The 16,935-nt window shown below is 38.8% G+C and overlaps 1 protein-coding gene and 1 long non-coding RNA gene across 52 annotated transcripts in view; one reads left to right on the top strand and one right to left on the bottom strand.

Moving 5' to 3' along the window:
- Nucleotides 1-16,935, bottom strand: part of FUT8 (fucosyltransferase 8) — a 464,407-nt gene that overhangs the window by 265,280 nt on the left and 182,192 nt on the right. For 43 of the 50 annotated variants that reach the window (XM_063644492.1, XM_063644471.1, XM_063644475.1 and 40 more), the window contains one exon: nucleotides 13,759-13,822. The exons of 6 other annotated variants lie outside the window; for them this stretch is intronic. The gene's annotated coding sequence lies outside the window, so the exon portion shown is untranslated. Of the gene's footprint in view, nucleotides 1-13,688; nucleotides 13,823-16,935 lie in introns of all 50 variants that reach the window. One more of the 50 variants, XM_063644491.1, reaches the window with a different exon arrangement.
- LOC129487761 (uncharacterized) overlaps nucleotides 6,832-16,935 on the top strand; it is a 57,741-nt gene continuing 47,637 nt past the window's right edge. Inside the window, exons 1-3 of one of the 2 annotated variants that reach the window (XR_010122100.1) lie at nucleotides 6,832-7,016; nucleotides 10,956-11,053; nucleotides 12,864-13,175. This is a non-coding gene — a long non-coding RNA (uncharacterized lncRNA). Of the gene's footprint in view, nucleotides 7,017-10,955; nucleotides 11,054-12,863; nucleotides 13,176-16,935 lie in introns of those variants that run through there. The other variant, XR_008659456.2, reaches the window with a different exon arrangement.

The following is a 16,935-nucleotide window of genomic DNA, read 5'->3' on the forward strand; positions in this document are numbered from 1 at the left end:
CTTTGGAAGGCTGAGGCAGGAGGACTGCTTGAGCTCAGAAGTTCCAGACTAGCCTGGCAATACAGCAAAATAAAAATAAACAATAAATCTTATCTTCCCTGAACAAATCCACAAAAACGAAGGATGAATATCAGTTGAGATATTTTACTACTTTTACAATAAAATGAACTGTGTAATATTTTCTTCTCTCAGGCTCACCAAGGTATTAGGAGAAAGATGGTTATTTTTCAATCTTGGCAAATAACTTGAAGATGACAAGAGTAAAAAAGCTATATGCATTTATAAAATCTCTAAGAAATAATAAGGCTAGAAGATTAAGTACAATAGAAACTCTCTTTTATTTATTTATTTATTTTTGAGACAGAGTTTTGCTCTGTTGCACAGGCTAGAGTGCAGTGACACAATCTCGGCTCACTGCAACCTCTGCCTCCCAGGTTCAAGCAATTCACTCACCTCAGCCCCCTGAGTAGCTGGGATTACAGGCGTGAGACAGCACGCCTGGCTTTTCATTTTTTATTTTATTTTTTTTAGTAGAGACAGAGTTTCACCATGTTGGTCAGGCTGGTCCCGAACTCCTGACCTCAAGTGATCCACCCGCCTCAGCCTCCCAAAGTGCTGGGATTACAGGCGTGAGCCACCCTGCCTGGCTTTTTTTTTTTTAGTATCTTTTTTATTTCAATAGCTTTTGGAGTACAAGTGGTTTTAGGTTACATGGATGAAATGTATAGTGGTGAAGTCTGAGATTTTACTACACCCATCACCAAAGTAGCATATGTTGTACTCAATATATCGTTTTTTATCCCTTATCTTCTTCCTATCCTCCCCGTGTCTCAGTCTCCAAAGTCTATTTTACTATTCTGTATGCCTTTGCGCACCCACTGCTTAGCTCCCCTTGTAAGAATATACAGTATTCGGTTTTGTATTCCTGAGTTACTTCACTTAGAATAATGGCTTCATCAAAATTGCTGCAAAAATGTTATTTCGTTTTTTTTATGGCTGAGTGGTATTACATGGTGCACATACACCTGTATAGAATAGAAACGCTTAAAACAATCCTCTAACAGCTTTTACAGATGAGCAAGTAGGGTCAGAATCATCAAATTCACCATCTCAGTGACACCAGAAGTTTCTAGAAGTCTCTAATCATACTGATTTTCCACTTAAATTGCTGGACCCAATTCAGTTCTAAACATTAGTTTAGGGAGAAGTCAGAAGAACGCAGACAAGTCTAATAATCCTGACAATGACGCCCAATTAAGCCTACAAACATTAAATTGGTAAGGAAAAGTTCAATTTGTGAGTAAAATATTACAAGAATTAAACATAAGATATTAAATTATTGGACTACAGTCAATTTACATCCTAAGTAAGAGTGTCTAGAATACCAAGTTTGGCACATATAGGAGATCATTTTTATCACCTAGTCACAAAACTACAATTTTTTGGAATAAAACTGTGTAAACCGCTGTGGCAATGTAAGTCCAAAAGCATTGTTTTCTAATTATATAAGTAACCAAAAATTTCTAATCCCGTTTTTCAAGATCCAATAAAAATTAGCCCTTTGAAAGAGAACACAAAATGCTCCCCAAATGAAGGTGAGAGATAGAAAAGACAGACAAAAAGAGAAACAGAGAGAGAGAGACAGACTTCTGAAAATCCAAAGATATGGTATAAACATGGAAAAGCTAAATGCACAAAGATATTACAGCAATACGTACAATAAACTATCGGTCTGACCAAGCTAACAGTACCTCACTCAATGAGAAAACATTGTTAGAAATGGGAAACATTTACACTGTTAACTGAAAAAAGGCACAAATTTGAAAAGAAATTATTATTACAACTTGGTTAAAAAAAAAATTGTCTATGAAAAAGGACTAAAAGGCACATATACCAACATGGTAATCACAGTTATGTTAAGATCATGGGACTGTGTGTAATTCTTTTACATTCAATAATAATAATAAATAAAAGTTATAAATAAGTTGTCTAAATTATCTATAATGTGATCTTTTCAATGTAAAGTTTTCTAAAGAAAATAAAATTATATCTTACATTTAATTTACAACAATGTCTTTTTCTACTTCAATTTCTACTAAGATATTTGAACACTAAATTCATTATATGAACTAAGCTTTTTACCATATCACAAAAAAAGTAAGAATTAACATTACCTTATTCTGTGCTCCTAAAAATAATTAGTGGGCAATCTACTAATTAAGAAATTCAATGTAAATGAGTCATCAAATTAATTGGTTCCATAAATCCAAAGTATCAGCATAGGGCTTTAATAACCATCCTTAGCATCATCAGTATACTTATCAGAAGTGCAATTAGTAAAGCCTGACATGACCCTACACCCAAAAAGGCTATAAAATTTTTTTTTTTACAGTATAAGAATATAAAAATAATCTTTGGCCCTCGACATAGAAAACAAAGGCTGCTGTTGCCCTCAATCTATACTTGAAAACAGAATAGTAAAATAGCCTGAGTCTATGCTATCACTTAGATGACTGTCCCTCCTGTTGAAATTTGATCTCAATGTTGGTGGTGGGGCCTAATGGGAGACGTTGTTGGGCATGGTGGGGAGGGGTCAGAACCCTCAAGAATAAATTAATGCTCTTCCTCAGGCATGCTTGAGGTCTCACTCTATTTGTTCCCCCAAGAGCTGGTTGTTAAAAAGAGCCAGGGCCCCTCCTCCCACCCTTTTCTCCTCTCTCACTTTGTGCACAAGCTGGCACCTCTTTGCCTTCTGCTATTAGTGGAAGTAGCCTAAGGCCCTCACTAGAAGCTGATCCTGGTGCCATACTTCTTGTACAGCCTGCAGAACTGTGCGGTAAATCAAACTCTTTATAAATTACCTAGCCTCAGGTATTCCTATATAGCAACACAAAACAAGACAAGGCAGTCAATTCATCAATAATAAGAATCAGTCCTATGATCAACTTCCCTCTGGAGGAGTTTTTTAATCTTTCTTGCAATTTAGAATATATTATCCCCAAAATGTGCAGACCTGATGTCAGAAAGAAATAAAATTCTTAATGAACAATACTGCCAAATGAGATAAAGGATACTGTAATAAGTCTTTCGACTAGTTACAAAAGCATCAAAAATGGTCAAAAAATAACCTTAAGTATGGTTGTAAAGAGCTTTTAATTCATCACTCCCAACCTCACAACAAGAAAAAAAGCTGGGGGTAAAAAAAAAACTGATAATCAACAACTCTTCTTAGAGTCATCAGAGAATTGAGGTCAGAGGGCAAACTGCTGCTCTAAAACCTGGAGAGACAGACAGGCAGATAGAAAATCACAGTGTGCGGGAAGCAGAAGTCCAGGAATACAAGCTCTCAACTGAAGCCAGCGTCAGTAGGAACACTTGAAACAGTAACTGTGGACTAGCTTGAGAGTTAAAAACTGCAAGGGGACCAGTCTTATAGGGGTCCCCATACTTTCCTGAGTTTTACCTCCAGGAACCCTACCAGGTTCTTACGGTAAAGATGTGAAAAAATCCCCTCCTGCTTGCAGCAGGGGAAGAAGAAAACCATTTTGAAATATACCAGGAACTTTGTTTCTCTTAAAAGGTATTCCAGAAAAGGAAACTATTTTACCAGAACCTAACCAACTGGGCTTTTAGATTGCCTAACTTACTAGGGTTTTACAGTGCCTAACCAACGGGAGGGAAGGGAAATACCCAACTCCAGCCCCATCTATCCTTTGACAGGGAAAAAGAGACAGATACCCAACTCAGGCTCACAGTTGGTAGAGGGCAGAGGGATGAGGGGGAAAGTTCTATAGTCCTGAGATCTAATTACAGGACTATAGCACTTTCCCCCTCAACCCTCTACCCTTACCACCACATCAATACAGCTCTTGTACAACACAGGATTACAACTTAAAAACCTGCAAGCCTCAGACCCCATTTAAGGATTCTTTACAAAAACCCAAAGACAACAGGGCAGATAAAAGGACACTAGAAGAAATTTTAGCCTCTAATAGTGATGGCGGTGGCTTTCTGGTACATGGAGGGCACAGGGAGAGGAGTACAGACCCACTCCCTCAACAGCCCGCTGCCCTCAGTGCAGCACAGTCAAGCAGGGAGGGGACCGATGCAGAGCTGAGGCTGAGCTTCAGGGGCCTGAGGCAGGAAGTAGGAGCGGTGCCCACTTCAGGGACCGGCCAGTGACACAGCCACTGCGCCCACCCCACTGAAGGTGCCAGGCTCCTGGGCCTCAGGAGGAGGCTCTGTGCAGGGCTGCCCAGGGCTACATCCCCAGAGTCCACCCCACGTCAGGCGACTGCTAAGCCTGCCACTCCCAACAGCCAGGCCGGACAGTTATCTGCTCTGCCTGGGCCACTGAAGCGCCAAGGCAACTGGGGTAGCTCCCGGCGATGTCACCCTTGCCCCGGATCCCAGCCCAGGCCCAGCAAGGATCTGGAGCCCCTGCCTCAGGCTGAAAGGGGGCGGAGCCAGGGCTGCATGCTCCACAGTGCCAATGGGAACCAGGGGCAGGCAGCAGCCCAAGCCACCCAAGCCTGGGTGGTAGACCCAGGCCTCCATGTGCACTTGGGGACTGGAAACAGGCAGGAGCCCTGTCCGCCAACCCCATACAGCTGCAGCTACCCAAGTCAGGGTTGTGGACCCAGGCCTCCGTGTGCTCTTGGGGGCTTGGGAAGGCCCCCCTTGCAGGCTCGGAAATGTCTGTTCCCGCTGCCACTTCCCGCACCGGCTCCAATCTGGCAGATTCTCAGAGCGGGGTTGGAGCCAAGCCTGGACACCATCACAGCCCAACAGGATATGTGCATGCTCAGGCCCTGCCGCCTAGGCCCCCTCTGGGGAAGCTGAGGTGGAGAGCTGCTCCATGCTGGCGGGCAGCTGCCCGTTGGCACAAGCAGCCTGGGAACCATGGAAAGTGGCAGGAGGCAGACAGGCTCCTGGGTGGAAGGGGGCAGGTCCCCAGATAGACCCCACCTTCAGGCCAGGGAGGGCCTGAAGGTTGGGGACCGGGCTGCCAGACCCGCAGACTGCAGTGGGGGCTTGTGGTGCCTTTTCCAGCCCACCCATGGCCACCGATGTACCAACTGACACACACTTCCTCCCCACTGAGGTCCATAAAAGCCCCGGGATCAGCCAGAGCAGGGCAGAGGACAGAGAGACAGCCAAATGACCAGCTGCAGAGAGGAGCTATCCTCTCTGCTGAGAGCTGGGAAGTCAAGGACCTGCCTGCAGAGAGGAGACACTCACTCCAGGGCCTCCTCTCTGCTGAGAGCTGAACACTGGATGAGACAACCTGCCTACAGAGAGGGGCTGCCCTCTGCAGCTCTCCTCTGAGCTGTTCTAACACTCAATAAAGCTTCTCTTCGTCTTGCTCACCCTCCACTTGTCTGCATACATAATTCTTCCTGGACACAGGACAAGAACTCGGGCAAAGGCGCCACCGGCCACAGAGGTTTCTAGCCAGAAAAGCAACACCTTAAAGATCCAGTAACATTTGCCTCTGATACCACAGCCAGAACAAACACTAAACACAGCCTGACTTCTAAACAGAGAAACATAAAACCTCACACTAAAGGCCTATTTACCTCAGTTCCTTTTACCTGATACATTCTGTCTGGCTATTAAAAAAAATTATGAGGCACTATAAAGGCAAAAACTACAATCTGAAGACACAAAGCAAGCCTCGAAAACAGAGTCAGATGTGGCAGGAATTTTTACCAGGAATTATCAAATTATCACCAGGAATTTTTATATACATATATATGTTTTGAGACAGCGTCTCACTGCTACTCAATCTGGAGTACAGTGGTGATCCACAGCTCACTGTAGCCTTGAACTCCTAGGCACAAGCAATCTTCCTGCCACAGCTTCCCAAGCAGGTAGGACTACAGGTGCATGCCACCACCATGCCCAGCTAAGTCCTTTTTTCTAAGACCGGCCTGGGCAACATTGGAGACCCTGTTTCTACAATTTTTTTTTTAATTGCCTGGCATGGTGGCACACACCTGTAGTCCTGGCTACCTGAGAAGCTGAGGAGGGAGAATCACTTGAGCCTAGGAGTTCAAGGCTGCAGCGAGTTATGATCACGCCACTACTGCACTCCAGCCAGGGTGACAGAGTGAGATCCTGTGGAAAGAAAGGAAGAGCAAAGAGAAGGAAAAAACAGTGAAGGGGGGAGGTGAGGAAGGGGAGTGTAAAAATCAATAACACTGTAACAGGAAAGAATGTCTTTAGTAAGAAACACCAAACCTGGAAGTTCAGAGAACACCAAGCAAGATAAATACCAAAATATTTACATAGACGAATGATAGTGAAGCCGCAGAAAATAAGACAAAGAGAAAACTAAATCAAAAGCAAAACTTTAGCTTTTTCCTTATTAACTTTAAGACCAATAAGATATCTCGAAAGAAGCAGGAGTTAAAGAAAAAAATCAACACACATACAAAACATCTTATCCACAGAGAAATAAAGATAAGAATTAGATCAAACTTTCTCTTCAGAAACCATGCAAGCAAAAAGAGTGAAGTGAAATATTTAGTGTCAAAAAAAAAAAAATCCAACCTTTCGGCCGGAACCGCCATCTTCCAGTAATTCGCCAAAAGGACGAACACAAAGGGAAAGAAGAGAGGCACCCAATATATGTTCTCTAGGCCTTTTAGTAAACACGGAGTTGTTCCTTTGGCCACATGTATGCGAATCTATAAGAAAGGTGATATTGTAGACATCAAGGGAATGGGTACTGTTCAAAAAGGAATGCTCCGCGAGTGTTGTCATGGCAAAACTGGAAGAGTCTGCAGTGTTACCCAGCATGCTGTTGGTACTGTAAACAAGTTGTAAACAAACACGTTACTCAGCATGCTGTTGGTATTGTAAACAACTTGTAAACAAACAAGTCAAGGGCAAGAATCTTGCCAAGAGAATTAATGTGCGTATTTAGCACATTAAGCACTCTAAGAGCCAAGATAGCTTCCTGAAACACATAAAGGAAAATGATTGGAAAAACAAAGAAGCCAAAGAGAAAGGTACCTGGGTTCTACTGAAGCACCAGCCTGCTCCATCCAGAGCAGCACACTTTGTGAGAACCAATGGGAAGGAGCCTGAGCTGCTGGAACCTATTCCTTATGAATTCATAGCATAACAGGTGTTAAAAAAAATAAAAGACCTCTAGACTGGCTGGGCACGGGCTCACATCTGTAATCCCAGCACTTTGGGAGGCTGAGGCCGGCAGACCATGAGGTCAGGAGTTTGAGACCAGCCTGGTCAACACAGTGAAACCCCGTCTCTACTAAAAATACAAAAAATTAGCTGGGTGTGGTGGTGGGCGCCTGTAATTCCAGCTACTCAGGAGGCTGAGGCAGGAGAATCACTTGAACCCGGGAGTTGGAGGTTGCAGTGAGCCAAGATCACACCACTGCACTCCAGCCCGGGTGACAGTGCGAGACTCTGTCTCAAAAAAAAAAGAAAAGAAATACAAAATATTAGCCAGGCATGGTGGCGTGCACCTGTAGTCCTAGCTACTTAGGAGGCTGAGGCAGGAGAATCACTTGAACCCGGGAGGCGGTGGTTGCAGTGAGCCAAGATCGTGCCACTGCACTCCAGCCTGGGTAAAAGAATGAGACTCCATCTCAAAAAAATAAAATAAAATAGGACCTCTGGACTGTTAAAAAAATAAAATAAAATAAAATAAAATAAAATAAAATAAAATAAAATAAAAACTAGAATGCTTATAGAATCCCAGCAAAATTATGCTCCAAAAGTGAAGAAATAAAGACTTTCTCAAATAAAAACTGGGAGAAATAAAACCCAATAAACATGACTTGCAAGAAATGTTAACAGAAGTTATTCAGAAAGAAGGAAAATTATATAGATCAGAAATATGGATTACAAAAAGAAAGGAAGAGTGTAGAGAAGAAAAAAGGTAAAACTAAATCTTTTGTTTTTCTGATCCTTAATTCATCTAACAGATAACAATTTGTTCAAAATAATAATAGCAACAATATATTTAGTGACTGTAAATTATGGAAAAGTACAACAAATAAAAGTAATGTTATAAGGAATGGGAAAATGGAACTGACAATATTATGTTGTAAGGTATTTGCACTACCCATGAAGTGGTATAGTGTTATTTAAAAAGTGAACTTGGATTAGTTTAACTGTGTAATTATTGCAAACTCTGGGGCAACCACTAAAAAATAATTTTATTTTATTCTTTTTTTTTTTTGAGACAGAGTCTTGCTTTGTCACCCAGACTAGGGTGCAATAGTGCAATCTTGGCTCACTGCAACCTCCACCTGCTGGGTTCAAGAAATTCTCCTGCCTCAGCCCCCTGAGTAGCTGGGATTACAGGCGTGCGCCAGCACACCTGGCTAACTTTTGTATTTTTAGTAGAGACAGGGTTTCACCATGTTGGCCAGGCTAGTCTCGAACTCCTGACCTCAGGTGATCCACCCGCCTTGGCCTCCCAAAGTGCTGGGATTACAGACGTGAGCCACCATGCTCAGCCTAAAAGATAATTTTAAATTAAGTATAATTCATATTTTAAAACAGGAGACAAAATGGAATTACATAAAATGCTCAATTACAATGAAGAAGGCAGCGACAAAGTGAAAGACAAGAAAGAACAAGGACAATGAGTAGAAAACAGTTATAAATACAGTAGACATTAATCCAACTATATCAATAATTACTTTAAACATCTGTGGTCTAAATACATCAGTTAAAAGACACATGCTGTCAAGAGTAAATCAAACAACAAGACCCTACTATATGATGTCTACAAAAATCCCACTCTAAATATAAAGATGAAGACAGATTAAAAGTAAAGGGATGGAGAAAGATAGGCTATGCTAAACCTAATCAAAAGAAACCTGGAATGGCTATAAAAATTTCAGAAAGAGCAAGCTTCGGGCCAAGAAAAATTATCAGTGATAGAGGGGCATTACATAATAACAGATGGTCAATCTGTTATTATTCACCAAGAAGACATAATTATCTTTACATGTATGTACCTAACAACAGTGTCAAAATACATAAGGTATAATAAAAACTGACAGAACTACAAGGAGAAACACATGAATTCAATATTATAGTTGGAGCTTCAACAACCCTCTATCAGTAATTGACAGAAGCAGAAAATCAGGAAGGTATCATAGAACCGATGACACCATCAATCAACTGGATCTAATTGACATTTATAGAACACTTCATCCAGCAACAGCAGTATACACATTCTTCTCAAATCCACAGGAAACATTTCACAAAGAGAGACTACAAAATATACCTTAACAAATTTTAAAGAATAGACACCATACAAACAGACACACCACAATGGAATTAAACTAGTTAAATTAAACAAAAACATAGCTGGAAAATCTCAAAATATTTGGAGATGTTTAAACAGTTCACTTACAAATAACTCATAGGTCAAAAAAATAGTCTTGAGAAATTATAAAATATTTTAAAGTAAGTGTACATGAAAACAAAACACCAAAATTTATGGCCATGCACAATGGCTCATGCATGTAATCCCGGCACTTTGGGAGGCTAAGGCAGGAGGATCACTTGAGGCTAGGAGCTCTAGACCAGCCTGGGCAACATAATGAGACCCCATTTCATAAATAAGTAAGTAAATAAATGTGAGATGCAGCAAAGCAGGACTAAGAGATTAATTTTTAGCACTGAATGTATATGTTAAAAAAGAAGAAAGGTAAAATTAATTGTCTCAGCTTTTAATTTAGGAAACTAGAAAATGAACAAATTAAATCCAAAGGAAGCAGAAGAAAATAATAAAAATCAGAGCAAAATTGAAAACAGGAAAACAAAGAAAATCAACAAGACTCAAAGTTGGTTCTATGCCCTTAAATTTGATAACTTAGGTGAAATGGACCAATCCCTTAAAAGACACAATCTACCAAAATTCACACAAGAAGAAACAAATAATCTGAATAAGCCTAAATCAATTTTTAAACACTGAATAAATAATTAATAATCTTCCAAAACAGAAAGCACCACACTCAAGATAATTCATTCGTGAATTCTATCAAATATTTAAGGAACAGATGATACCAATATTCTACAATCTGTAGAAGCAGAATGAGCACTTCTAACTCATTCTCAGAGGCCAACATTACCCCGATCATAAGCCCAGGCAACAGCCTTACAAGAAAGGAAAATTACAGAACAGTATCTTTCATGAACACAGAGGCAAATGTTCTCAAAAATCTCAGCAAATCACATTATACACCACAACCAAGTAGAGTATATTCCAAGTATGCAAGGTAGATTCAACATCTAAAAGTCAATTAATGTAATCCAGGAAACAGAAAAAAAATCATACAATCAGCTCATATCAATAGATGCATTAAAAGTATTTGATAAAATTCTACATCAATTAATAATTACATGTTCTCAGCAAACTAGAAATAGAGGAGGATTTCCTCCACTTGATAAATAAAATTTACAAAAAACTTACAGCAAACACCATACCTAATGGTGAGAAACCAGATCCTTTCCCCGTAGGATCAGGAACAAGGCAGACTTCCCTTCTTACCACTCCTATTCAACATCATACTGGACATCCTAGCTAATGCAGTAAGACAAGAAAAGGACATAAAAGGTACACAAATTGGGGAGAAAGAAATAAAACTCTCTGTTTGCAGATGACATGATCATCTATGTAAAAAAAAAAAAAAAAATCCCAAAGTACTGACCAACAAAATCCTGGAAATAATAAGCGATCATTACAGATTGTAAGATAAAAGGGGGAGATATTTGGGAACTCTAAGAAATTACGATTTCTCTGTAAACCTAAAACTGTCCCAAGAAATAAAATCTATTTTAAAAAAACTCCAATTAAACAACTTTCACAGTAATACATTAATCCAGTATAGGTGCTTAAGAAAAAATATGTGTTCAACACTGTTTTCCTCCTTTGTTTCCTTTTTTCCCCTGTGGGGCTGCAGGGATGGCTGGGGGAGCCAGGGAGAATCTCTCTAACTTCTCAAGCATCTTTGAGTCCAACAAAACACAACATGGAAAGTGAAGACTACACATCATAAAAGTGAGTAATTCAAACACATCCATACCATATTTTTCGATCTTTACCAACTCATAATTCTCTGAAACTAGAAAATATTTCTTATAAGTTGGAGGAAACTTATTTTCTTGGTAATATGATACCAACTCCAAAACCTAAAATGAGAAGGAAAAGTACAAGGAACAGAGTTTAATCCAAGCTTGGATGATCAGCCACCATAGCCCCAGGAATGAAGAAAAAAAGAAAATCTTCCCAACAATCATCAAGTTACTTTCTGAGTAACTCCTTAACATTCTTTTCTTTAACATTAAGAAAATATATTAGCCAGGCATGGTGGCTCACTCCTGTAATCCCAGCACTTTGGGAGGCTGAGGTGGGGAATTGCTTGAGCACAGGAGTTCAGGATCAGCCTGGGCAACATGGCAAAACTCCATCTCTACAAAAAATGCAAAAAATTAGCCAGGCATGGTGGTGTGCACCTGCAATTGCAGCAACTCAGGAGGCTGAGGTGGGAGAATCACCTGAGCCAAGGAGGTCAAGGCTGCAGTGAGCCATGACTGAGCCAATGCACTCCAGCCTGGGCAATAGAGTGAGGCCCTGTCTCAAAAAAATTAATAAAGAAAGAAAGATAAAAAATTCTCCTACTCTTTTAATTGACTAGAATAGAAATGTGAATAGAAATATGATAGAGGTATATCTTTTTATTATTGTAATTATAATGTCTAATTTCTATATTCTGTCCATTTTAATACATTTTATTTCAGGTATTGCTGGAGTGTTACTGCTAATTCCATATTCTAATGTATCTTCTAAAATTAATTAAATACATTACCATTGTTACAACATCTAGTGAGAGTCTCTGAATTGCCCAAATATCCACTATGAAAACAGTACAATTTGTGTGTAATGGAAGGGCTACATACAGGAAGGTCCTTAAGTGGTGAGACAATCCTATCTCCCCCTGGTATATGGTTTTGAATTTCTTCCATATGGAATGAATAAAAATCCCTCTTTTCTCCTACTTCAGTAACTTTTGTCCAGATCTAAAAACATTGATTCAACCTGTATTTATACTTATCATCAATATGTAGTCATTGTTCATTTGTAACTTCAAAGAACAAGCACATACACGACCACAGGGGGTTTTGGTAGTACCAAAGAATTTTTTAGTGCCCACAATATCTCTGTGAAGTAATTATTACATATTTTCAACATGATTCAAACAAAGAATTCAAACACAATACTAGAGTGACCTATTTAAAACACAAAGAAAATTCAATAGCACATGAATCACTTACACCTAGAATTCTAACACCATGCTCCACCTCACAGTACTATTACCATTTTCTAGTAAGAATTTTTCTAAAATCTCTTGACCACAAGAATGACATGACAGACAAATGTAGGCAATGAAGGGGGAAGGGGAACCACATTCTCATATTCACTTTAGGAAAGGTTATTTCATTTTGTGAACTCAGCCTGAGAGTGCAGCATTTTTCTAACTTTAAGTGACCTGAAGAATGCTCTTCTTCCAAATACACTATTCAAGTTGAAAAACAAAATGGTAAGTCAGAGAGATCAGGGCAAACATCATGTTTACCTAATGTCTTCATTAATTAGCTTCACCCAAATAAACAAAACAAATTAATTTACGCAAGCTACATTCACAAGTTAGAGGCTATCTGATTGGCACTTAAAGCATTTTCTATTCCCTTTTTGTGACTCCAACTAATATTAATACGGTATGTAGCAGGCACTCAACAATTATAAAACTTTAGAATCTGAGAACTAGAAATGTCTTAAAGATCATTTGGTTTACTCTTCTCTTCCTCAGGCCTCAAATTTTATCTATGAGAAAACTGAAACCAACCCAATAGTCCCACAGACAGTTCTTTTGGCACAAAAAGTATCAAAGAACTGAAACCAGATCACCCCACCAGATGCCAGACCCCTCATTCACCATTATTGCTTCCTTGCCCCTCCCAAGTTCCTGTTTTCTTATACATTGTTATAATCTATGTCTTCCCTGCTATATAAACCCTGGTTTTAGTCAGTCAGGGAGATGGAATTGAGACCGAGCTCCCATCTTCTCAGCTGCTGCACCTGATTAAAGCCATCTTCCTTGGCAATACTCATTGTCTCAGTGATTGGCTTTCTATGCAGCAAGCAGCAGCACCTAGACTGAACTCCTGGTGTATCAGTAACAAACTAATAGCTGAAGAAGACAGTAACTTTCTTAAGCTAGTTATTAACAGAGCAGAACTAAGGTACTCTGACTTCCAGACTGGTTTTCTTTGTACTATACCATGCTGTTGTCAAGAACGCTGAAGAACCTAAGATTTTACCCTACATGCAAGCTAACATCAGTCTGCCATAGTTTCATGGACACTGAGAGCAAACACTGTATCTACATACAGTTTGGACACTGAAGACTGAAACTACATGTCCCCTATACTGAGTTGAATAAATGTCCTCCCAAAATGTATAACTGCTGGAAATAGGGTCTTTGCAGATATAATCAAGTTGGTATAATGTCATTCTGGATTAGGATGGACCCTAATACATGACTGGAATCCTTATAAGAAGGACATTTGAACACAAACACACACAGAGGGAAGATGTCATGTGAATACTGAGGTAGAGATTGGAGTTATGCTACCAAAAGTCAAGAAACACCAAGGATTTCTGGCATCCACCATAAGCTAAAAGAAGAAGGAAAGGATTCTTACCTAGAGCCTTCAGAGAGCGTGTGGCCCTGCCAACACCTTGGTTTCAGACTGCTAACCTCCAAAACTGTGAAAGAATAAATTTGTTATATTAAGCCACCCAGTTTACAATGCTTTGTTATAGCAGCCCTAGAAAACTAATACATTCACACACACAGCTTTCTAGGTATATTAACATGACTTTACCAGTCCACTGTCTTAATTAGCATAACTGCTATTCTAGGAGGTAGCAGAAATATAATATGATTGTTCATTACAGACCTTCTGGAAAGACCCATCAACTCTTTTGGCAGTTTTCAAAAGTTTTCTAGGAGATAGCAGAAATATAATGTGATTGTTCATTACAGACCTTCTGGAAAGACCCATCAACTCTTCAGCAGTTTTCAAAATCTTACTGTTTCCACCAAACCTAAACTGTTTTATCATGATACCTACCCAACCCTAATCAAGCCTCATCGCCACCACTGAAAGATCCAACTTAAACCAAACTTCAAATTCTCAAATTTTGACCTCTCTAAGACCCTACCAAAGATCTTTTTAGGTGTTCTCCCTTACCACAATAAGCAATAAACTCAGCTTTGTTTTATCAATAGGATGTGTTAGTGGTATCTGGTAAGCTAGCATCAGATAATCCTGGCAGAAGTCATGACACTCCTAGATCAGAAACAAAGAACAGTTTACTACTCACAACAATAGCATAGACAGAGTACCATATTTTGTACTGGTTCCTCAAGCTCTAATTCCTAAAGGCCAATGAAAGGAAAACCAAGTGCACATACTCTGAGTTGCATTACAGGACAAGAAAACCTGAGCTTACGAAATTCCAATCTTTAAAAGGAGCTACAATCAAATATGCCCAAACTTTTTCCCTAGAGGGATTATCTTAATTATCTTGGACAGCAAAGAAATGTGCCATCTGTCCTAATGGAAGCACTATTTCTATCTTCCTAGGCTGTTTGCTAAACAGATTTCTTTGAAAAAGATAGCCCCCAATAAAAGCTATCAGTACTCTGCTCAGTGAATGTGCAGAAACAGAAGAGATCCATAGATTGAAGAGAAATGTCTCTCAATACCTATTTCCTCTGTCCTAAAAGACTAAAAAGATTCTTAGAGAATCGAGACAAAATTGGTACAATACAATGAGAAGATATTTCCAGAGAAAACATGTAGAGCAAAAAGGTGTACTTTCTTCTCTCAAAAATCTGTATAAACTAAAACCACTTCAGCTGAGTCACAATCTTATAACAAGCCTATATATCAAATACCCAAAAGTAAATACTTATGATATGTTTGGATCCTATTTTCATTTTAAAATGTTCCATTTCTAGAAAAGTATCTCAAACAAGTTTTTATTTTTATTTTATTATTCTTTAACTTTAAAATAAAATGCTATTTTTTTATTATTTTTTGACCGTTTCTCACAGTGAATCAAGTTTTATCACTAATTTCCAAGGCCTGGCAGTGTTCATGAAATAAAAGAGACTAGTAGTTTTAAACTTTACCAATTATACCTGACTTTAATGTGGACCTTAACGTCTTTTTTTAAAATAAGAAAATAAAGACCCAGAGAGCTGAGATGGTAAGCTTTTACTCATACAGCTATCTGGAGACATTGCAGTGTAGGGTTCATTTTACTCATCATTCTCTCTCTTTATCCTGGGATCATTGCTTAACTTAATGGGTGGGATAAGTTAAATTACTCAATTTAATATTCTTTACAAAAACTCAGTTTTTGTTTATTTCTTTTGCAGTTAATTTTAAGTTAAACAGGCTATTTAAACGGTACAAGATAGAATCTCAATTTTCAAATATGCAAAAAATATGCTGATATTGAATATATAGCTAGAAAACTCTAAATTTTTTTATTCTATAACAACCTCAAAATATTTTATGTGAATTAAAGTATATTAAATTTAAATTTAAATATGGCTTTTATTTTCATAAATACTTTACATAAATACTGACCTTGGAATTGTGGTTTAAAATCTAAATACCCTAAAATCCTGAAGAAATCATGAGTTCTGAGCACAGCATTATCTTTGACTCTGTGTTGCATTTGCCCATTGAACAGGTAACTATTCTCTTTCAGAAATATCTCTAAAATGCTCTGACTCTGCCTAAAATGTTTTGTCTATTTAAGAAATGTTCTCTGACCAGGCACAGTGCCTCACATCTATAATCCCAGTACTTCAGGAGGCTGAGGTGGGCAGACTGCTTGAGCCAAGAAGTTTGAGACCAGCCTAGCCAACATAGCGAAACCCCATTTCTTCTAAAAATACAAAAATTAGCTGGGCATGGTGATGCACATCTGTAATCCCAGCTATTTGGGAGTCTGAGGCATGAGAACTGTTTGAACCCAGGAAGTGGAGGTTGCAGTGAGCGGAAATTGAGCCACTGCACTCCAGCCTGAGTGGCAGAGAGAGATTCTTGTCTCAAAAAAAAAAGAAAAAGAAAAAGAAATGAAAGGAAAAAAATATTTTCTGAGAACACAATACAGCAGGCCACTTATCTATAGAGATACTATGAAAGTTACGTAATTCATCTAAAAATGTTCAGAAACAAGAAAACAATTTAAAGTTGCAGTAAGTCTTTTAGTGTCCAGGCTTAGAAGCTAGAGTCTAAACCATCCAACATTTTCTGAGTCACAGCATAATACTTTCTCAAGATCTTTTTATTTCTATAACAAATAATGAACTACAGTTTCCTTATAAATATTCAAATAGGGTTTCAAGCTTTTTGAGGTCATTAATTTCTCCAAGGCAGAAAGACAGTTTCTATCACTTTCATCCTACGTATATCACTTTCATCCTACGTATTCATTCAAGAAAGTTTAAATTGACTTTTTCATGCCCAATCTTTACCCTCTTTAAGTATGTTTTTAATATATAATTCTAATTTACTTGACTTTTCTAGATGACTTTTGAAACCACCTATATGAGGCTTGATGTTATTAATCTACCTGTATATTTCTGATCTACTGAGGGAAGAGAGAGACCCTCTCATACTGTTTTATATTGTTTTATACTCAGTACCCATTTTAAGAAAAAAAACAAGGAAGTGAAATCAAAGACAGGCAGCCCGGTGCCAGGCCCAAAACCAGGCCTGGGCCTGCCTGGCCTAAACCTAGTAGTTAAAAATCAACTCATGACTTAGAACCCAATGTTACCCATAGATTTCAGG

This window comes from Symphalangus syndactylus, chromosome 8, assembly GCF_028878055.3.
Source record: "Symphalangus syndactylus isolate Jambi chromosome 8, NHGRI_mSymSyn1-v2.1_pri, whole genome shotgun sequence".
Taxonomy (NCBI): domain Eukaryota; kingdom Metazoa; phylum Chordata; class Mammalia; order Primates; family Hylobatidae; genus Symphalangus; species Symphalangus syndactylus.